The 23330-nt window shown below is 51.4% G+C and overlaps 1 protein-coding gene across 10 annotated transcripts in view; it reads left to right on the forward strand.

The window, feature by feature from the left end:
• The window catches only part of SEMA4D (semaphorin 4D), a 127214-nt gene that overhangs the window by 63079 nt on the left and 40805 nt on the right, over positions 1-23330 (forward strand). For 5 of the 10 annotated variants that reach the window (XM_061426304.1, XM_061426297.1, XM_061426303.1 and 2 more), the window contains exon 2: positions 17704-17763. The exons of 2 other annotated variants lie outside the window; for them this stretch is intronic. The gene's annotated coding sequence lies outside the window, so the exon portion shown is untranslated. Of the gene's footprint in view, positions 1-11063; positions 11142-17703; positions 17764-23061; positions 23086-23330 lie in introns of those variants that run through there. 3 more of the 10 variants (XM_061426305.1, XM_061426298.1, XM_061426302.1) reach the window with 2 other exon arrangements.

Here is a 23330-nt window from a genome sequence, read left to right on the forward strand (position 1 = left end):
GAGTGTGTGGCTGGGAGTGTTTGGTGGGGAGAGTGAGCCTCAGTCCACAAGGTGGCCAGAAGCTTCCTGCTGACATCCTCACTTCTTGAAGTCTCCAGGAGCTTGACTGTCACCAGGACCGTGGGCCCTGACCCTGCCTGGAACTCAGCTTCCCCATCTGGTGGTGGGGATGGGGTAGCGTGGAGTGGGAACCAGTGGATATGGGACAGGCCTGGCTGGCTGTGCAGGCTATCAGAGCCCACTTTTCAGAAGTGCCATTATGTCTCCCGGCCAAGGTCTGGCCCATCTTAGAGCTCAGACAATTAGAGACGGCTCCCACGGTGATCATACATGGCAGTGCTATGTGAGTTCTCCACCTGCAGATGTCTATTCCAGTGGAGTGAGCCTAGAGGAAGGGCCAAGTCAGTGGGGGCAGAGGTTCTAGAAGGGCAGGGGGCTCCTGGTGCTTCCGTGCTGTCTCGGGTGCTCCCAGATGCCCCCCCTCCCACCCTCACCTCTCTCCTCGTGCAGGGGCACTGTTCTACCGCTCCTGTCACTTTCCTGTCCTGGAGAGAAGAGCCGTGGAATGATTGACGGCTGAGTATCCCTGGATGCTGGTGTTTTCTCGTTAGTTGCAGCACTGTACACCTTTGAGTGACTGCCTTGTTGGCTCATGGCACCCCTGGGTGCAGTTGCAGTGCTGGGTGGTGATGGTGTCACTGGCTGGGCCACCTTGGAAGGGCGGCAGGTTGTGGGTGTCTGAGGCATATTCACTGAATATCCCTGCTGCGGAATATAATTGCACCGTATGTATGGGTATTTCACACTTGCTTCATCAGTAGATTTTTCGGGTGCTTCCCTCCTTTGGCTTGTGAAAAATGCTGCCCTGAATGTGGGTGTGCAAAACCTGTTTGAGACCTCACTTTCAGTACATTTGGGTGTATAATTGGAAGTAGAATTAAGAGATCATGGGCAATTCTGTATTTAATTTTTTGAGGACCCTCCATCCTGTTTCCTATAGCAGCTGTGCCATTTTACATTCCCACCAACAGGGCACCAGGGCTCCAGTTTCTCCACTTTCTCATCAATGCCTGTTTTCTGTTTGTTTTTGTTTTTATTGTAACCATCCTAAGGAGTATGTCTTTGCTTTAATTAAAGCCTCAATTTGGAAACTCACCTAATTTTCATGTGGTTATTAAGTATCATTCTGCAGCACCAAATCCAACTCTATTATTCAGGCCCTACACATCCCCAGAGGGCATCTCAGGGAGAGCCTTACCCAGAGGAGGGAGAACCAGAGGCCAATTCTGCCTCTTTTACTTTATTTCCTCACCACCACCCCCCCGGCACCCATCCTTGTGTTCTATAAAAGAACCTGGCATCCAAACCCCATAAGATGGTTATCTTGAGACATTAGTCTGCCTTCTTGGTCTGCCAACTTTCCGAATAAAGGCATATTCCTTGTCTCAATACCTCTCGGGTTCACTGGCCTGTTGTGTGGTGAGCATGGCAAGCTTGGACTCGGTTGACATTTGGACCTGGCCATGGGCTGGCTGGGGACTGTGCTCCAGGACATGGTTGAAAAGGACACTCTGCTGACAGTTCTGGGACCTTTCAGGTTGAGAAAATCAGGCTGACCTGTGTTCTGGAGCTTCACTCTTGGCAGGACTGTTCATTGCCCATGTGCTGCCTTCAGCAGCCCCGATGTGAGGCAGGAGAGTGGCACCCATGGGGGCTCTGCCCACCTTGGCCTCCACTCTCACCCGGTTCCATGGTCTCTGCTGCACGTGTGCACGTGTGTGTTCGGTCCTTTTGAATCTGTGTCTGTGGCCTCATGTTGCTCTTGGGGTCCCCTGTGAGTGGGCAGACAGCTTTGGCGGGAGCTCTATGGAGGGTGTTGGCAAGCTCTTGCCTGGGAGGCTGCTCAGAGCCCCCTGGGGGTGGGTTGGGGGGACAGGCTCTGCAAGCTGCTGGAGATCCGGTAGAGATGGGACAGTACTCCGTTTCCTGAGGTCCTTCTCTCATCTGAGCAGGACTCAAGCTCCTCATCCTCACCCCAGCACCAGAGTTCCCGTGGGAATGAACTGTCCTTCGGAGACTAAGAAACTGGAGAGGTAAGGTCTGAGCTGTGAGCAGAGGCCACCTGCTGCTCCTTGTGGCTGCTGGAGAATTCTCAGGGGAGGAAACAGCATGGGAGCCCTGAGGGGGCTGCCCGGCTGTGCAGGGGCCTGGCCAGGGCTCCTAGGTGAAGGGGGCAGAGCTGGCCGGGGATGTGGGAAACTGAACCTTGGAGCAGGCAGGACCTGAAGAAAGGAAGCTGGTAGCCATGGTCTCAGGGGTGACTTGGTGTGGTGTGTGTGTGTGCTTGTCTTCACACTTCTGGGCCTACCTGTCCTGGGGTGCACTGCTCCTCTTTCTCTTGGTTTCACATTCTTGTTATTGGAGAGGACACTGGAGGGTGTTCACTTACGTATTTTAGTGTTCCAGGGCTCTCACTCTCACTTCATCTTCTCAGGTCTCGGCTCCCAAGTGCCCCCAGGGTCTCTGCCTGGCTCTCCAGGTGTGAAGAAGCACTACCCAGAGCAGCATGGGGAGCTGCCTGGTTGGCACTGACCACACTCAGCTGGCCCTGCTGTCTGATTCTGTCTTGTTTGCACAGAGTCCATGGGCATTTGCATCTGGGTCCTTGGTTGACCGCTGATCAGGTTTTTCTTCCCCCTGGACCACAGTGTTACGGGAACGGGGCTGTGGGTTGGGTCTGCCTCACACGTGGGGGTAGAGGAACAGAGAACTGAGACACTGTGGCAGCTGCGCGTGGCCCGTTCCTGGCTGTCGGGGATGGCTCTGTGCCAGCCCTTCTCCCATTATGGACTCTAATGGCTCTTCATCTCTTCAGGGGCTCTTACTGCAACTGCTGAAGACCTTGGTGATACAATGGCAGCCACATCCAAGATTAGTGAGGGCTGTTTGATTTATATTCTCCGAGAGCATTCTCGCTGAGACCTGCAGCTGACTCATCCCAGTGACTGAATGTTTTAGAGTTAAATCAGTGATTACTGAGCCACTGCAGGTGTCCAAGGCACCTGGCAGCTGTGGGCACTGCTTCCACTGTCCCTGGGTGGGCCTCACTCCCGTGCATGGGCAGGGCCAGAGGCTGCCTGTCCTTGCTTGGATTTCACAGGCTGGCTCTGGGCAACCCTGACTGCCCTCTTCCTCCCTTCCATGGATCTTCTCACTCTTTATGTTGGAATATGAACGTTTGGCTGCTGAAGGAGGCAACTGCTCACATCAGTAACACCTATCCCCAGATGTCCTCGGGTAAGCAGGTGCAACCCGGCAGGGTGACATCTTTTAGGACAGGGTGTAGGAGTCACAGGCCAAGACCAGAGCAGCTTAGAGGTGTGTAGAAGTGGTGGATTTCCTCAGACTTTAAGGACAAAGCTCTTTCCTTCTCTGATCAGTTTCTTTGGGAAAAATTGTTGTAAAAAGAGCAAAATATCAAACTTGGCAAGAGTTGTTTTTCTTGCAGCTGTTGCCCCTGGCAGGATTAGGCAGCTTCACTGCGACGATCTCGTTAAAGGCTTAGTGAATGGCTCCAGGCATTCCGTGGTAGATTTTAATGTCATCTCTAATGTGCATGGGTATCATCTATCATGCTGAGTGGTGTTACAGTAATCCACGTACTTTTAGGCTAGCTGCATCTGCCAGCGCAGACTCTGAGGGGCTGAGGGGTTAAGTGGTTGGCCTGGGGTCACACAGCTGGTAAGGGGACCAGAGCTCAAACCTGGGCAGCTGGGCCCAGCACCCAGACTGATTTATGTCCCTCCTGGTGGGTACATGGATGGGGCCGACTTGATGGGGCAGCACAGGTGGGGCAGGGGGTGGTGGATGCCGTGTGACACCCAGAGATGGAGACACGAGTAACCAGGTTGGACTGGGGACTTGAAAGTGCAGATTCTAGTCTGGCTGAGGACGGGAAGCGCTGGAAAGCCACCCCAAGAATGGGAGGACTGCACTCCTGGGGGCGCTTGGGGCCACCTTCTCCTTTGCTGTGGAGTGGCCTGGGGGCAAAAAGACTGAAAGAATCTGGAGGAACTGTTGTTGTTTGGAAATGACATGATTGTTTTGTAAGAAAAGGACTGAAAAATTCATTTCCTAATGTAAAAAAATTAGAAGATGCAGAATAGTCCAAAGAAGATAATTAAAGATGCCCCTGAACTGAGCACCGCCCATGCCTGGCCCCCCTCCTCTGCCTACAACAGGTGGTCACGGCCAGCGTGCTAGGGGCCCACAATCAGGTGCTTGGCTTCAGCGAGCTCACCTGTGGAGACAGGTAATGCTGCCCTGTTGGGATCAGAGAGTGAACTCCAGCCTGTGCTTGGAGCCGCAGTGCTCACACCCTTCTGGGTGCGCACCTCCCTGGCAATTTCTTTACGTGAATAAGCTTACATTTAAGTGCTGTTTTATCATCTCTCTTTTGCATTTAATGATATATTGTGTTTATCTGTACTTGTCAACAAGCATTAACTTGATGGTTTGTGCTGCCTGCAGAGCGTGCTGTAATATTTATTTATTTAGCCAGTTCCTGATGAGTGTACATTTAGATTCTGAATTTTTACTTTCGTTAAAGAGATGTGGAGATAAACACTCCTGGGCTGGCATCCTTTTGAACTTGTAGGATTGCTGAGTCCAAGGAAACCTGTGTGGCAGAGCTTGTCAGACTCCTCCAGAAAGCTAGGCGAAGCTCCGCCCTCACCAGTGAATGATAACTGTTGTGGATCCCCTGGCCTGGGATGATACGGATCCATGGGCCATGCTGCTGGCCAGGTGCCAGCTCTTGCCAGAGTTGGGATAGGGGCGTGTGAAGGAGGCTTTGCAGCTTGGCAATAGGAACCACCAGGGAAGCAGTAAATTGTTTCCCACTAGAGACTGAGGGGGCTTGTAGTCCACTGACAGTGGGTTCCCTGCAGGAGCGTGGAGTGGAAGGGAAGGCGGGGTTACCCAGTGTGGCTCTTCTTGGCTTTTTGAGATAGAAGAGAGATGCCCCAGGGACCTGGCAGGGTAGAGGGCTGGGAAGAAGAGGGTGGGCTGGACAAGCTGGAGCAGGCGCTTCAAGTTTCCAGCCTGCAAAGTGGGAGAGCCTTGTTACGTGTGTCCTGGCCTCTGAGTAATCCCCGGCCCTGTGGCTGAAATGTTTCTAGAAACTTCCGTCACCTGTGGATGCTTTAGATGTGGCTGCCACTCAAGCCTGGAACCTGTCCTCGGCAGCCAGGCAAGACCATTTCCCCAGGCAGAGCTACCCACTGGGTGCTCCCCTCTGAACACGGGATGAAGCAGCAACTTTCCCAGGCTTTTGTAATTACAAAGTTTTTAATGAGGTTGTATCATCAGTTGAGTCTTCAGAATGTCCTGAGACAACTTGACATTGAACAGAAGCCACGTTCTTCTGAGCATAAAACTAGCGTCACTTTTCATTCACTCTGCAGACTGCAGTTTGTGTAAATTATTTCATTTCACTCTTAGGCCTCTGTCTTAAGCTAGCAAGAGAAAATGGGTAGTGTGCACTCCTGCTTGGCCTAGTTAGCAGAGAGCATTTATTTGGAAAGGGCTTGCTTCCTCGACTTCCCTGGGGAAAGGCGTCACTCGGAGGCAAGGACAAGTGGATGGCCTGGAGATACAGATACAGGCGTCCTCAGCCAAAACCATCTTTTCCAAAGTGTCTGCTGAACTCCTGACTTGGAACGAGTTGAGATTTTGATAAGAAACTGGATTTAAATGAGCCAATTTAGGCCCAGAGCTGTTTGCTAATGCCCTGTGGTCCACCTGGTTCAGGTGCTCCAACTTGGAGTGGGGAAATTTCACCCCTGAGGAGTGGCGAGGGGCCGTGGGGAGCAGGCCTAGGGTCAGACAGTGGGATTCGAACACTTGACCCCACCGATCGACACTGATGTGGCTCCTTGGTGTTCTTATCTGCGAATATCTGATGATGATTTTGGAATCCCTGCGAGATGTTGGTACATTCCTGGGGTCATAAGTGGCCTGACTCACTCCCTTATTGGCCCCACCCCTAGAAGGTTCAAGCAGTGATGATGGGGAAGTCAGTGCTCCGCTGTGCATCTGCTTGGCTTCTCGCAAGTGAGGCGAGTGAGGCTGAGACTAGAGGTAACCAGAGGGGTGGGGGTGGCTGCTGGTGGGGTGGGGGAGCTGCCTGCAGGCCTGCATCAGGTGGTCTGGTCCATGGGAGCTGGGGCCACCCCGGCTGTCGGTACCCTGGGAGGCACTGCTTCCTGGGCCTGAGATGGATGACTTCTACCCCCGGGTCCCTTCCTATTAATTTCCAGACCCAGAGCTTTGAGGGCCTAGAAGGGACCCTGAGGCTGAGAAGGATGCTGAGGGACTGATGGAAGGTAGGCAGGGCAGGGCCAAGCCAGCCCTAAGGGAATCCTCATTGGCTGCTGACAGGGTCAAGGATCAGGACAAGAATTCTGTTTTTCTCGGCCCCCACAGGAAGCCGTGGTTGGAGGTTTTCTGCTGTTTCAGGAGCACTTCCTCCCTGGGGGCGCCCATCACCCCACACCTGGAAGCAGGGCTGGCGTGAGTGCTGTCAGGGTCCCAGCGCAGGGGGAGCACGGTCCTGGTGGAGGGGAAGCCATCCTGGACTGAGAGTGGCCAGTGCCTCAGTTCCCTCCCGTCTGGAATGAAGGGCCAGAGTCTCGGAAACTAGGAGGACTCACCGGGTTGACATTTGCGCAGCTCCGAGAGCCCTGCCTGGCACCTGGCCCAGGAGTCCCACCCTCTCCTCTGCTGCCCAGTGCCCACCCTACTAACCCCCATAACTGTGCCCTGGGCTCCACACAGTGTCACCGCTGTGGCAGTGGGGTGGCAGCGTCCTGAGCCTGTGACGGCTGGGATCATAAGGAAGTGCCTCTGTGGGAAGTGGCGCCCACACTGCCCAGGGGCATCTGTCTAGACCACGTCCTCCTGTGTGGTCACAGGGAAAGCAGAAGTGCCTGGGTGAGGCTGGCCCGCAGCCAGCCTTGCAGACGAGGGAAGAACCCGTTCCCAGGACCAGAGATCATGCCACTTCTGTCTGAGGTCAGCCCACCAGACACTCTCCCACTGCAGGGGGCCGCAGCCCACCCTGAGGGACCCAGTGGATCCACCTGTCAGACCCTCCACAGTGAACATTTGCCCCCTTAGAATTCCTGCTCCATGTCCCACAGCGTGAGAAGAGCAGGAGTCAGGTGGACCTCCTTGGGGGCAAAGGTCATCAGGGATCCCCACTGGACAAGAAAGGCCAGACCCTGCATCTCTCATGCTCACAGGGAGCCCAGCACCTTGTCCAGGCCTTGGGTTGGTCTTAGCAGGGGGCGCCCGAAGAGGATGTTCTGTGGCGGATGGCGTGGCCAGCTGGCCACATGCCAGGGCCAGTTCTGCAGGAAGCGAGGCCTCCAAGCTGTATCACCTTCCACAGAACGGATGTGTTTGATGTGTGCTCACAGCCCTGCTTTCTATCAGCTGAGTAAGTCGGATGGTCAGAAAAGAGATTAGTGAAGCACGATTATTCGCATTTACTCAGCCCTAAAAACCATATGCATCTTACCCAAGGATTCTGAAATGTGAGAAAACTGAACCCTTTCCTCCGGCCGGCACTCTTCCAGACCCATATTTGGGGGCCCCTTCCTTCCGTCCCTGCATCCTGTCTCTGCATCCTGTGTCTCTGGATGAGGACGCTCAGCCTGTGTGAGGTAGCGAGTGTGGGCAGTGCCTAGAGGCCATTCCCTGACCAGGGGCCTGGTGTAACCGCAGCCCATGCTGAGGAAGGTGCCCTGCCCCTGAGCCCAGTCATTCTGAGCCAAGATGCCGCCCTCCCCAGGGACGGGTGGGAGGACCCTAGAGGGGGCGGAACTGGTGGCCTACTTTATGTGGTTTAAGAATGTTCAAGAATATCTCTGGGGCTTCTCAGGTGGCTCAGTGGTAAAGAATCCACCAGCCAATGCAGGAGACAAGCAAATTTGATCCCTGAATCAGGAAGATCCTCTGGAGGAGGAAATGGCCACCCACTTCAGTATTCTTGCCTGGAGAATCCCTTGGACAGAGGAGCCCAATGGGGTCCATGGGGTCACAAGAGTTGGACACGACTGAGCGACTAAACAACAACAAAATGTCTTTTAGATTTTTCAGTTAATTTTGGTTCACATGGATTGGGAGGATAGACCTCCTGGCTAGAGACCCCTCTCTGGGCCTCTGTTCCTGCTTCATTCCTAACCTGCCCCCTAGCTGTGGTCTCAGAGCGGAGGTGCCTTCTGGGGGCTGCAGGACAGAGTGAGGCAGATTAACCCCTCAGCTGGAGTTTTCCACCTGGAAGGTGACAGCGTGATGGTGACGCACCGGCTGCCACTCTTCCGCGTCTCACAAGTTCTGAATCATCTGGAACGTGACTCAGAGCTCAGAAAGGGATGCCCCGCCCACTGTGGAATCCCATCTGCTGGAAAAACAGGGCCTTTGCGGGCCCCGGGGGCTGCTAGGCTGGGCTCCGGGCAGGTTGAAGGTTAATAGAGTTGGGGTCCGGCCAGCAGTGGCTTGTGATGGTCTCTTCCCTGTGTGGTGGCTGCAGAGTGAAATCCTCACTGTGACTTGGACTCAAACTCACCCTGGGAATTCTAGCAGAGGAGACTCCCAGGCACCTTCCTACAGTCCAGAGGGACACAGGCCTTTTCTGATCCAGCCATCTAGCTGGGCTCCATACCCTTCTGACCTTCCTGGTAGTTTCCAAGGCACCTCAGGGTCAGACAGACAGAGGCCCCTTGGTCTACCATTGCCTGGCTGTAGCTGGTGTGGTTTGAACGTGGTTCAAAGGCAGCAGAGTCTCAAAATAGCAAGCTTTGCCACAAGGTGCTCAGCTGAGCCCAGGGCCGAGTTGACGTTCCTGGAAGTCTCCTTGAAGGGGTGTGCAAGCCGGTGAATCAGACTCAGAGGTCTGTGCAGGTGGTGTGTGCACAAATTCCTGAGGGGGAACTGGACCTGAGATGATGGGCTGATGACTGTTCCTTTGTGTCCTGCCAGGATGAGGTGACCTGGGCCTTCATGGAGCTTTTGCAGAAGCATGTGGGATCCCTGACGGGTTTGCCAAGCCGGGAGGGACGGTCATGTCCAGGGAAGGGGCAGGGCTGAAAGGACAGGGCTTTATGTTGGCTCCAGCCCTTGCCCATTCAAGCTGGATGACGGCCTGTGGTCAAGCTGGCCTCACTTCGTACCTCTGCTATATATTTTTAAGGAATCACTAGATATGAAGCAAAGAGAGTGGCATTTTGTGGTTTCAGACTTAAAAAAGAAATCCCCGTTTGGGCCTGGGCTTGGTGAGGCTCCCAAGCCAGTCCCTCCTGCCTTGGCAGAGACCTTCTTGTCCTTCTGCAGCCGGGTTGGGTCTGGCGGCCCCATGCAGGACAAGAGGAGTCCAGTCTCCTGGTGTAACCACAGGTGCTTCCTTCCCTGTGGACACTTGGAGGGGGCCGTGACCACCTGGGGGTGTAGGGTGTTGCCTTGGGCAGCCCTGCATGCAGTCCTCCACCTACCCCAGATTCCAGATGATTCTTTCTGGGAAGGTTCTGTGACATCTTCACTGAATGGTGAAGGGAAGGAACCACTGTTTCTGAAGTGCTCGCTGTGGGGCTGGGATGGCCCCTTGTCTCTGCCCCGAGTTCCTGGAGAAGGAAGGGTGGGAGCTGCTGGCTCCAGGGCAGAAGGGGCATCAGCTCCAGCTGGAGACACAGAGCTGCCCCAGAGTGGTTTCTGCCCTGCTCTGACACACCTGCCCCACCCCCAGCCCGGTGGGCCCTCCCAGAGCCCAAGAGGTGCTGACAAGGCCTCTGGGTGCTGCGAGATCCTGGAGGGAGGGAGTCCCAGCTCTGATCGTGGCTCCAGACCAGTTATTGCATTTTTTGAGTCTGTTTCTCCTCCACAGCAGCAACGCAAAACCTGTCTCCCCAGGGTTCGCTGGGGACTGGAGGTCCCAGAGACAGTAGGAGGCCACGCGACTGGTGGTGTCCTGTGTCCAGTGCCAAGTCTCTTGCCCCACAGACCCCTTCAGGTGGCCAGTGTTTATGATCAGGCATGTGCACACTCCAGGGAGTTGCCCACGGGGGATGTGGTTCCCTGACTCACTCACAGTGGTAAGGGTCTAATGCCCTGGGTTTCTCACAGTGCACTCACAGCAAAGCACAGTAGAAATCTCCATTGTGAGCAGTGCTGGTGGAATCTGTCAGGAGTGCCTGACCACCATCTCACCTTCGCCTTTTGGTAGGATATTCATTATTCCTATTGCTTATAATTCTTCACAAGACCCAGTAATTGAATCTCAGCCAAATCCAGCCATCCATCTCTGAGGGCAGTTTTCAGGCTGCCCTGGTCCATGAGCCAAATTGTAGTGACAGCCGGGATTTAGGGGGATGAGTGTGACGGAGATGCTTCTGTGGGGTGTAGCTGGGATGTGTGGAGCAGAAAGGCAGGATCACCCTGGGGAAGGCGGGCAGTGTGCTGGCATTTCTGCTGGTTTTCAGCCCCTGAAACCACACAGGGAGCTCCAGCCAGGATATCTGGGGCGAGTCTGGGCTGTGCACTAAGCCCTGTAGGAGAGTGGGAGGGGTGCGGCCTGAAGGGGGCCCTGGGTGGTGCCATGGCACATCTTGTAAACAGAGGGTAGAGGTCACTCTGGGGCAGCCAAGTCTAGTTCTGAAACAAAGTGTGGAGCCCCTTCCAAGGTCACTGGACAAAATCTCTAAAACTGACCAAACCCCATAGCAGCTGTTGCTCTGAGCCTCCCGGTTCCCTGACCCCTTATTAGGTAAAATACTGATGCTGTTGCCCGCCCTGGAGCATCCTAACCAATTATCTAATGCCGCCATTCCAGTAGGAATTTTCCCTGGAAAATTCCAGAGAATTTTGGGGTGGAGGGTGAGGCTATAAAAATTGGCTACTAGCCTTCAAAAGGGGTCGGCTCTCCCTTGAGCCAGCCTGATGTTCTAACAGCTCTAATGAACTCTACTCTCTTCTCATTCTGCCTTATGTCTGGAAATTCTTTCCAGCCCACGCATGGACCTCGGCAGAAAGGGCTTGATGGAGTTTGGAGTCAGAGGATGCACCCAGAGTCTAGAACTTTTCAGGTTCATGGACCAGGGGTTGGTAGTAAAAGCTGATGTCATGACGATGTGTTTTAGAAAGAGAATCTTTCATTCTAGGCCAGCCAGATCACAGAGTAGACCACCATGGGGGTTGGTGTTGGCTTGAGAAACCTGCTTCCCCCCGACACTTGTTTCTGCTGCAGGGTGACTGTGTGTGGCTGTGAGGTTCTGGTGGATCTTTGCCAGCACTGGGGGGTGTCCCCACTGTATCACAACAGTGCAGTGTCCTTTCGTTTCTGTGTTAACATTGATTCAGTGTAGTAGGCACGTATATACTACAGTATGCTCCTGTGGCGTGCACGTGTGTCTCAAATTCCTCATTCATGCAGCTTCCTCAGCAGAGTAGCTGAGGGGGTGGGGGTGGTTAAAGGAGTAGGTGAGGGGGTGGGGGGACTGAGGGAGTAGTGGGGGTTGGGGAGTGAGGCGGGGGGGGGGGGGGGGGGGGGGGGGGTGAGGGGGGGGGGGGGGGGGGGGGTGCTAAGGGGTGTGGGGGTGGGAGAGTGAGGTGGGGGGCGGGGATGGGTAGGGGGCGGAGAGGCTGAGGGAATAGTAGGGAGGTGGAGGGGCTGGGGCAGTAGCTGAGGGGAGTGGAGGGGCTGGGGCAGTAGCTGAGGGGAATGGAGAGGCTGAGGGAGCAGCTGAGGAGGGGGTAGTGACTTGTTCTAGGTCACACAGCTGAGAAATGGCAGCACCTAGACCTGAACCTGGGCAAGCTTGCCTCAGAGTCTACACTCTGGCCCCCACACTTTGCTGCCTTCCCTGTTAGGGGGAGAATAAACATGAGCTGAATTAAGGCATTTAGTTGCCTTGAAAGAAGTACAAAAAATGCTGTAGATGTTGATTGTGTTTAATAGCATAGAAAATACGCCTTTTCAAAAATAGCTTAACTAATAGAAAACTGACCTGGAGAAGGAAATGGCAATCCACTCCAGCACTCTAGCCTGGAAAATCCCATGGAAGGAGGAGCCTGATAGGCTACAGTCCATGCGGTCGCAAAGAGTCTGACAAGACTGAGAGACTTCACTCACTTCACTCAATAGAAAACTGAGAAGTGAGTCAAATGAATATAAGTCATGCAAGTTATGTGCAGTATTTCCCAGTAGAAGGAAACAAACGTGGTGAATAAGTTCTGAGCCTGTTTCCTGCCCCACCCCCACCCGCCCCCTCCCCCGTGTGTGTTAAGGGCAGAGCCTTAGGACCTTTTCCCGGTGTTCTCTGTGTGGCCCCTGACCTCTGCAGATAGACTCTGCATTCTAGAAAGAAAGCCTTCTTGACAAAACAATCAGTCTTTAAAAGTGAATTTTAAGTGAGAAATTGACAAACGATCTGAATATCCAGCATTATCATATTTAACCATACAACAGTGCTGGGGAGCCCTGCCACACGGAGGATGAGGCACAGTTCCTGCTGGGCCGCTCTCTCCTCCCCTCCCCGCTTCCCTCCTCCCTCCTCTCCCCTCTCCTCCTCCCACCTGGCAGCCTGACTGCCCACAGGTCCCTTGTTCTTCACTGAGTTCCAGGTCTCTGTTCCTCTTGCTGCCTGCCAGCCAGCCTGGCCCTCCCACTTCCCAGGGTACTTCAGCTGAGGCTGGGATCTGGGGCACTCACCTGCACGGAAATGCTGTCCTCTGTCTGAGTTTTCTTAGGCTAAACAGTGCCAACAAAATGTCCAAAACGCCGGAGAGGCTAGAGATGATGTCAGGTCTGCTACTGTTCTTGAAAACTTCCATTTTGATGAAGTGCATTTAGTAAATTTCAAAAAGGGAATCATGTTTTTAATAGTTAAAATAACTTGTGTTTTTTGAAATTGCCATAAATGTTTTCTCCAACTTTAATTTTCCAATATCTCACATTTAATACATTTTACTTTTAGTATCAGATTTAAAATATTTTAATTAGGAAAGCATGTGGTAAGAATTCAAATAGTCCTGAAGAATGCTGCTACTGCTGCTAAGTCGCTTCAGTCGTGTCCAACTCTGTGCCACCCCATAGACAGGCAGCCCACCAGTCTCCCCTGTCCCTGGGATTCTCCAGGCAAGAACACTGGAGTGGGTTGCCATTTCCTTCTCCAATGCGTGAAAGTGAAAAGTGAAAGTGAAGTCACTCAGTCTGTCCCACTCCCAGCGACCCCATGGACTGCAGCCTTCCAGGCTCCTCCATCCGTGGGATTTTCCAGGCAAGAGTACTTGAGTGGGGTGCCATTGCCTTCTCTGAGTACTGAAGAATACACATCATCAAAAATGAAATACAGCCAGAACTTCCCTGGTGGTCCAGTGGCTAAGACTCTGCACTCCCAGTGCAGGAGGCCTGGGTTCAACCCCTGGTCAGGGAACTAGATCCCACATGCTACAGCTAAGACTGGGATGCTGCTGCTAAGTCGCTTTAGTTATGTCCGACTCTGTGCGACCCCATAGACGGCAGTCCACCAGGCTCCTCCGTCCCTGGGATTCTCCAGGCAAAACATAGCCAAACAAATAAAATATTTTTTCTAGAAAATGAAATACACCCCTGCTTCAGACCAGAGTCTCTAGTCTCTCACTGCCAGCTGATCTTGATTAAATGCTGATCTAATCAGATAGTTTTGAGTAACCTATGTACATGTGCACTTGGTCACGTACCCTGTGTCTGCACAAATAGCATATATAACACTGTTGGGAACCTTACGTTTTTACTGAACTAAGCATCTTGAACATCGTTTCATCCCTGTGACCACTTTATTTTTGAACAGCTGTACATCCTGTAGGTGTGCCATAGCTCATACACAAATCAGCTTACACACATGTAGTGTATGTGCATATGCACGTTTATACACGCAAACACATACATATATGCACACATGCATATAAACCGATGGACCATGGACTCCTGGGTATTTCCAGAGTTTTCCTGTCAGCAGTCTCGTACTTGGGCATCTTGTGCACGTGGGGGTGTGCCCAGCTGAATTCCAGGCAGAAAACTGCTGGGTCAGAGGGCCTGGACCTGGAATCTTGGCAGGTGTCACCCCGAGGCCCCAGTGCATGTGGATGTTGCCCCTAGAGACGGCGTGTGAGTGGAGTGCCTGGGCACCTCCAGGGTGGGCTTCTGGGCTGAAGTCAGGAAGTTCAGCAGATGAGGTTCGAGGCTCCTCCCCATCCACAACCAACAGAAGCTGGGCTCCTGCTCCCGGGAGAGTGTGGCCGTGGCCCCAGGCACACCCAGGCACTGAGCTCTGAATTTCCTGTGACAGGAGGAGGCGGTCAGAGCCCTGATTGAGGGGGGGTGGGGAATGTGCTTACATATGCTGGGGGCCAAACCCTAAAATTTATTGGGTTGTCCCAAAAGTTCATTCGGATTTTTGCATAAAATGTTACAGAAAAACCCAAATAAACTTTTTGGTCTACCCAATATATCTCACAAGGTAGGTGATTAACAAGTTAGGTATAATTGGCTCTGCCTCACAGGTAGGGAGAGTCCTAGTCGATAGTTCCTCAGTGTTTCCTAGCAACCAGACACTGTTTTAAGCTCTTCATATAGGTTAGTCATGGATCTTCACAAGAACCAAATGAGATAGGTACTATTATTAGGCCTACTTTCTGGATGAGGACACAGAAGCACAGAAAAGTCCAGTAACTTCCCCAAGGACATACAGCTGGAAAATGGAGACGCCAGACCTGGAACAAGGCCGTTTTCACCATAGAGTCCTGTGCCTGGGATGTGCTTGTGTCTTCTCCATGCGCTAAAGAGAACACTGGGTTACTGCTGAGGCAAGGGGCCTTCAGAAGGTGAGGTCATGTTGGCAGAGTGTAGGCAAGATGCATGCAAGACAAAGACCCCCTTCACCGGGGCTCTGTGCTACTGTTATTAACAGTCCTGAGACAGCTGCCTTCAGGGCATGGACACTGGGGCTCCCACACCCTCCTACAGGGTTGGAGGTGTGGTGGGGGTGGGGGTGAAGGTCAAGTTTCTCCTGCCGGTGTGAGAGGGAAACACTTCTCTCCTGATTTATTTCATTCCTTTCTTCTGCAAATGAACCGTGCATTATGTGAATTATAAGCACATATGCAGAGTCAGGGGGACTTCCCTGGTGGCTCAGCGGTAAAGAATACACCTGCAGTGCAGGAGACACAGAAGACACAGGGTCAATCCCTGGGTTGGGAAGTGGATGGCAACCCACTCCAGTATTCTTGCCTGGAGAATCCCATGGACAGAGGAGTCTGGCCAACTACTCCATGGAGTCGCACAGAGTCAGACACTGAAGTGACTGAGCAGGCACACACGTGCATAGTCAGAGGAGATGCATAATTAGAATGATAATGGTTAGAGAAAGAGACTCACAGACTTAGAAAATGAACTTACGGTTGCCAGGGGGAAGAGACAGGGAGTTTGGGAAGGTCATATACACGTTGCTGTATTTAAAATGGACAACCAACAAGGACCTACTGGATAGCGCATGGAACTCTGCTCAGGATTACGTGTCAGCCTGGATGAGAGGGAAGTCTAGGGGAGAGTGGACACGTGTATGTGTGGCTGAGCCCGTTTGCTCTTCACCTGAAACCATCACAACATTGTTAATCGGCTGTACCCCAATGCAAAGTAAAAAGTTTCAAGTTTGGGGAGAGAAAAAGAATGACATGGTTAGTAATTGCATACAGAGCATGTCTTTTAGCTTCTTCAGTGTGGTGGTAATTAATTATAGCCTGTGGGTTTTATGTTGGGAGAGAAGAGAAAAATTGCTGTGGTAAAGGGTGCAGACAATGGGGCCCCACGGGGCCTCGCGGTTGACTGAGCCGTTAGTGTTTTCACTCAGGAACATGGGGGCTTGAAGCTGTTTGACAGAGGGGAGATAGGCAGACTTGGCCTGAAGGCGGAAAGTGAGGGTGTCCGCGTCCAAGTGCATTGTGTGCAGTGATTAAGACACACACACACACACACCCACCCCCACACCCACACCTGCCCTCGCCTGCTTTCTTTCATCTGTTGCTCAATACTGTGAAATTAGAGTGAATATGATACGCAACTTGTCCTCCAACCACAGAACAAGCAGCTCTGGGCTTCTGTTTATTGAAGTGACAAAGACTTACTGAATTTCTAGAAGAGAAGAGTTTTTCAGTTTTATAATTCTTGGTATTCACGTTGTTTACCTAAACCTCTTACTTCTGGGTGACTCGCTTTCTTGTTCCCTGAAGTGTCTTCAGCGGTCCCCAGGTGGCTGCTGTGCCCCGCCTGCCCGCGTGATAGGAAAGCCCCGTGTGAACAGGTACATCCCACGGTTCATTGCGTTTGCCCACCGCCTGTCCGTCAGTTGTGCCAGCCCCTCCTCCAGCATTTAAACAGGGGACACAGGTTCTCTGTCTTGGATGAATATAACTTTGTCCAGGGACACTTCCCTGCTGGCTCATCTGAAGATATTTTTGCTTGTAAATCGGCCATCAGAAGCAGCTGCTGGTATAGGAAAGACCCAGACCCAGTCATAGGCAGCACAGCACAGTGGAGCCGGGTGAATCCCAATCATCTCTGCCTGTCACTTTGAGGTTTCATCTGCTGACCCGAGCTGTTGAGCACCAGAGGTGGTCCTGGGTGGCCCTGGAAATCAAGTGTCCTGGGTGGACATGTAAGAGAGGGGTACCAACGGATCTCTGTGCTGCAGACTTGATGGTCCCACTCCCCAGGAGCTGTGTGGGAGAGATGAGACAGTAACCGTGTTTCCAGGGAGCATCTCTTATTTCTCAGCTGTCTTAAGAAAAATGGCAGGAATTGTATCAACCCTTAAAGCAAAAGAAAAAAATAATTCCAACCACACAAATTGCTAGGGTTTGATTCCGAGGTTTTAAAAATATGTTGGATCATTTGCAATCATAGAGGGGTCAGCATCCATTTAACCAGCTTCTAAAACCTTTAATCCTACACGGTGACCTCTGGTTTTGCAATTCTGATTCTCTTTATCTGAGAGTCAGTGATCTTACTGGATTTGAGGATTCCTATTTTGAGGGCTCCATCCTGCACTGGGAAGGGGTAATGTATGATATAGAGACTGGCTACACAGCTGGGGAAATTCTGCTGTTTTGGCTTAAAAACAAAGAAAAAAATGAATTAAATGGATCCTTTAGGAAATCATTTTCTTGTAAATATGTTCTCTGTATCTGTTTTTCCTTTATTGCCTGCTGCCTTTGGATTTCAATGAAGATGAGCTCTAAAGAATACATATCTGAAGTCAGGAGACAATAGATAATAGTTTTTTGATTGATGGACTCTCAGCTGACAGTGACTCTGGCTATTTGAATGGCTTGTTCTGCAGGGAAGTGGTGGTGATCAGTGGCTGGGGACCAGATCTGAACCTGGGTGACTGAGAGGTTATACTTCCTTTATTCATGGACGAGTGACTGCATACTCCCTCCCTCCTCCTGCTAGCACAGTGCACAAATGCCAAGCCGTCCTGGGTCAGAGAATTAGCTGCGGGGGTCCAGAAGTGAAGGCAGGGGTTTCTTTTTGGTGCCTTTCCGGAAGTATTGTTGAGTTTATGTGGATAGTTGAAGTGTTTCAATATTTTTGTTTCCTATTATTTTCAGAGCCAAGATTGCTGAAGCCTTCTAGAAACAATTGGAAGTTTCGAGAAGGGGCAAGATAAGGTAAAATCCCCTTTGTTTCTCAATCTATCTTGCAGTTTAGCCAAGTTGACACCTTATAGAAGCCCCAGTGGGATCCAGCTGAAGGTTGGTCCTTGGTCCCTGTGAGATTTTAGGGGCAAAGATCTGGACTTGGCCACTGCCCCTTGGGGCTGGCTTAAGGGGAAGCCCACAGGGCGGTAGGGGCGCTGCCTCTGTTTTCTTTCCTCCCCCCGCCCCAGCTGTCTTTCCACCCTGTGCTCCTTCCCCTGCCTTATTTCTGAACTGCAGTCCCTGGTCTAGGCATTGAAATGCCCCATCTTCTTTTTTGGGAGTAGAAGTGAGGCTTCCCTGATATCTCAATGGTAAAGAATCTGCCTGCCACACAGGAATGTGGGTTCCATCCCTGTGTCAAGAAGATCCCCTGGAGAAGGAAATGGCAACCACTCCAGTATTCTTGCCTAGAGAATTCCATGGACAGAGGAGCATAGAGGGCTACAGTCCACGGGGTCACAGAGTCAGACACAACTGAGCACACGCCCACGTGGGGGTCATCACGGGGTCTGGTGTAAAAAGAGCACTGTCTGTGTCATCTGCCTTGAAATTGAGTCATTTTGTGATCAGTCTTAATTTTTGTTGATACATACATGGTCAGCCATATACTTCTAGCTTTCAGTTCAGTTCAGTCGCTCAGTCATGTCCGACTCTTTGCGACCCCATGAATCGCAGCACTTCAGTATCCTATAGAGGACAGAGATATGCCAGTTTAATTGGTAAAAACAAAAGGCAAGGCCCCCCCCCCCCGCCTTTCTTCCTGGTATGCTACTCATGTATTGTGGATGAGCACGTAGGGTTGTCATTTCCTCTGGCTTTTCGATACACCTGCTGCCAGGATGGTCCTTGGTATCTGCCATGCGTGGCAGTCGCGAGAACCAGTTGTGCCAGCTTGGGGACCAGTGTTAATGAACACAGCTTCACTTGTAGGGACATTTGCACTTTATGTTTATTGGCTGGTTATGTACGTGTACATTTTTAATTATTTGTTCTATTGGGCCAGAGCTCTGTAGTTTGTTAGAGCTTCTCTTTCTGTAGTTGCTAGGAATGTGTGTTTGTGTTCAGTGTGTGCTCACTCATGTCTGACTTTTTGTGACCCCATGAACTGTAGCCCACCAGACTCCTCTGTTCATGGGATTTCCCAGGCAAGAATACAGGAGTGGGTTACCATTTCCTCCTCTGGGGGATCTTCCCAACCCAGAGGTCAAACCTGCGTCTCCTGTGGCTCCTGCATTGCCAGGTGGATTCTTTACCACTGAGCCATTTGGGAAGCCCAGTTACTAGGAATAATTGCACTTATTAGGAATTCTAGTACCAGGCATTTATAAGTATTTTTTTCCAAATATTTTCCCATAGATTGTTTGTCTTTTGTTTGCTGAACACTTTATTTTGAAGAAAGATTTTGGGACGCAGGAAAATTGAGAGTAAGAGTGGTTTCTTCTGTCCAGTACTACACTGAGTTGTTAGGGAATTCCAGTGTAAAGGCCTAAGAGGGTGGAGTCTCTTGTTACTTTTACCTTGTGGTCATAATAAGCATGACGTATATGCAGGGACATGAGGTCACTTCTCATTTTTATGTAAATGCAAAGAGGTCAAAGAAATGGCAGGAACAGATTCTTGTTACTTTTACCTTGAGGTCATAAAAACCGTGCAAGAGAAGAAGCCACTTCTCATTTTTATGTAAGTGCAAAAAGGGCAAAAAAAATGGCAAGAGTAGACACCAAGAAATGGGCTGGGTTGTGGAACATTAGACACAGCTTCACAGGTTAGTGTTTGGGATATAATATATTCTCACTGACTTGAATATAGTATAGAGGAGGCATAAAAATTTAATATATTAAGTTTTTACAAAGCAATATAAAGTGTTGCAGAATGGCAGGCAGTTCTTTACCATCTGAGCCACCAGGGAAGCCCCACCAGTACCCTCTAACTGCAGTCTTTTAAAGTAAATTTCTCTCTGCCTCATGGGGGAATGTTTAGGTATTTTATTTAAGTTATATTAGTGGAGTTAAGAACCCTGGGAGTTACTTTTGAAGGTAGGAAAGTCTTATATGATTAAGATAAAATTAAGAATGCAAATAAATTCCATGTTAAGACAGAACTTTTCAACAGTGTCATTTATCTAAGTTTGCTCTCTCTGTAGGCCTAAGTGAGGCCTGAAGCACCAGTTTGAGTGGCATTTCAAATATCTCCTGGTGCACATAGCATCCTTTGGTCCTTGGGGAAACAAGCCTAGGAGCACATCTTGTGCCGAGCTCCCCATGGTGTCAGCAACCCTGGAAGACACACATTCCTCCCCAGGGGCAGGCTGACCAGTAAAGTCGGGCCAGGGGAGGGGGGTTATCTTCTTTTTGCCAGTGCTAAGCTATCTGGGCTCAGAGACAGGTGCACATGCCGTGCTTGGGCACCGCACACCTTCCAAAGAGACAGTCCATGTGTGAAGTGTAGAGTGGTGTTGCACAGGTGGTTGGTCCCTCCCTCCACTGGTCCCTCTGCTGGGGGATCCCTGCGGCCCTACACCCACCCTACATATGCCCTTCTCAGCACTTGCCCATCACCACTGCTGATTGCTGATTAGTTGGTTGCTTTGTACATCTGTCACCGCAGCGCCGTGTCTCATTCCTGGGTTCCATGCAGCACATGTGTGGCACACACGTGCCTGGGTTGAGGTGAAAGAACAAGGAAGGGTTCAGGCATGTGGGGACATCCTGACAAGCTTGTTTGCCCTTGGGAAGTGGCTGGAGGGGAAAGCTGTGTCCTGGACACTCTTCCATTGGGGAAGGGGAGTGGGGGTGTTACAGCAAGACTCAGCTACAAGACTGCATGGCCTCTGCAGCTAAAGTGCTGCTCCCGCGATCCATTCTAAGTTCTGGGGAAACTGAAGTTGAAACAATAAACTGTTTGTTGTGTGTGTGAACAGAGAGCTTCTGAAACCTGTTTCTGATTCCTGAAGAGGCAAGGTCATTTGGCAAGGGGGTGACATCAGCGACACAGCCAGAAGTGGGGAGGAGAGCATTGAGGCAAGGTCATTTGGCAAAGGGGTGACATCAGCAACAGAGCCAGAAGTGGGGAGGAGAGCATTGAGGGCAGGGAGGGGAGGAGGGGGCACAGCCTGGGGCTGGACTAGGGGCTGGGCTGGGGAGGGGAGCCCAGGGTGGGGGACAGCCTGATGATGAGGACGTTGGGCTCCAGCACTGGCAGGGTATGGTTTTTGGGGTGGCTGTTGGGTTCTCTGCCCCTGGCTGGGGAGGGGAAGGTATGGTCAGGTGTGTGTCTTTCCACTGTCCTGGCCACAGGGCCTGGAGAGTAAGTGGGGCTTCCCCTGCCCTGGTGGGCAAACCCCACAGACAAGCCTGAGCAGGCACCCCTGTAGTTGTCCACAGTGGTCACCCAGACTCCCCTTCATGGGTTCCCTGGGGATGCCAGTGAGGGCACTTTGAACATTGGTTTAGCATTCTGTAGCTGACAGAGTACTGACACTTTACGTGTGGTGGCGAGTGGTGTCCTCTCTGTGACTCTACAGATAGCTGGAAGACAAGGTGCAGTGTGAGCAGGACAGACCTCAGACAACACCCTTGGCCCACGGTTCCTGCCTAGTAGGACCCTAGCCTTCAGCCACTAGGCACATCTGGGAACACAGTGCTAGATCGGGACTTGTGTGCTGCACATACTGCATAGGCGTGCATGCACACACAGGCACACACAGGCACACACAGGCATGCACGAACACATATGCACACACGTACTCATGTGCACACACCCAAAGGTATATAGATGCATGAATGAACATGAATAAATATAGGTACCTGTATGTCCACAATACACTGAGTGCGGACACACACAGATGCACACACAGTGCATACATGCACATATATACTCTGATACACACGTGCATGTGTATATGTGTATGCACACACATACATGCACAGACATGAGTATGGTTTCCTGAAACATCCCTTACCCTATTTTTCTCTGTCCCAACACCCTGACATGATTCCCAGTCACTCGGGTGGAAGGCTGCTGTATGACAGGCTCTGACAGCCTCTGAGGGATGGGCTCAGAGACCCCTTGGGGTTCCATTCTCCTGACATTTAAAGTGGGGTCGTGCATTCCGCCTGAACCAGCACAATTACGTGTTAGGTAATGGGTGTGACATTGTACTGACCTTGTCTTTCTAATGGGCTCCTGTCTCAGTGTGACACTTTGATGTGGGGGAGGCTAAATGTGCACTCCAGAGCCTCGGCTCCCAGCAGAAACACCCACGGAAGCCGGCAGGATGGGCGCTCTGTCCAGTTGTATCCATTGAAAATTAAGGCTTTGATTCTTAACGCAACCTCCCGTCAGCAGTCTCAGAGTCAGTGTCCCTGGTTGAGTGCATCGAGGCTGCGTGTCTCTGTGCGTGTGCTCTGTGCTTTGCACTTTAAAATCATACAGAACAATGCACACTTATTGAAAAAGAGCAAACATCAAACCCTTTCAATATCATAAAGCTAAACATTCGGCCCCCACACTCCCTCCCCCAAGAGGAGTCAACTGTGTGTGACGTGGACCCTCCTGACCTTTGGCTGTTCATGTGGGTTTTTTTAAAGGCCATCTGGGGACACGAGGCAGGTGGCCCTCGTTGTTCAGTCGCTCAGTCATGTCCAGTTCTTTGCAACTCCGCATATCCAGAAATGGCTGAGACCAAAATGTGAAGGGAAAATGAAATGGCAGACGCTGGATAGAAGGTCAGCCAAGTCCATGTGCTTGGGTTTAATCTGAGGGAGAAACATTCCACGTAGGGAAATGATATGCTCTGATTTACATTAAAAACATTATTCTGGCTGCTGCTTCTGTTTGGTAAATGTGTTACAAAGAGGTTGTGTCAGTTTGTAATTATATACAACTGCTGGCAACAGATCTAGAAGAAAAACACAGTAATTTAAAGAGCTTAATAATTTATTATCAAGTCTAGAGGTAGGCAGGAGAAAGCAGGTGTACAGTCTTCAGGATGTTGTGTGGGTCCTCAGTTTTTCTGGATTTCTACTTGGCTGTTCTTAGAACGAGATTTTTGTCATGTACCTTCATGTTCACAAGGTGGCTGGCAGAGCTCCAGCCATCAAGTTTGAGTTTCAGGCAGCAAAAGGAGGAAAGGCTGAAGCCAAAAAAAAAAAAAATTTAAATAAAGTTGAGTCAGCCTCCTTGAAGAAGCTTTCCTGGAATTCCTACCTTCTCTAACTTCTGTTCACAGTTCTTTGTCCAGAACGGCCTCCAGGGAAACTGGCCAAACTGCCGTTCCTATGGAGAATCAAGGTACTGTTAGAATGAAGGGACATGGGCGCTGGGACAGGAAGCCAGCAGTCTCTACGCCATGAAGCAAGAACAGAAGCACAAGCGCGGGGGTGGGAGGCTGTGGCGAGTTCAGGGTGGGGGATGAGCGTTGCTTTTTTGGGCCAGTGGTGGTGGACACGGCCTGGGAATGAGCTCAGCGCGTCCGGTGCGTCCCGAGCTGGGAGCGTCATCCACCCTGACAGGTCCCCCAGGGCCTGGTGTCCAAA

The sequence above is a fragment of the Bos javanicus genome, chromosome 8 (genome assembly GCF_032452875.1).
Source record: "Bos javanicus breed banteng chromosome 8, ARS-OSU_banteng_1.0, whole genome shotgun sequence".
NCBI classification, from domain to species: domain Eukaryota; kingdom Metazoa; phylum Chordata; class Mammalia; order Artiodactyla; family Bovidae; genus Bos; species Bos javanicus.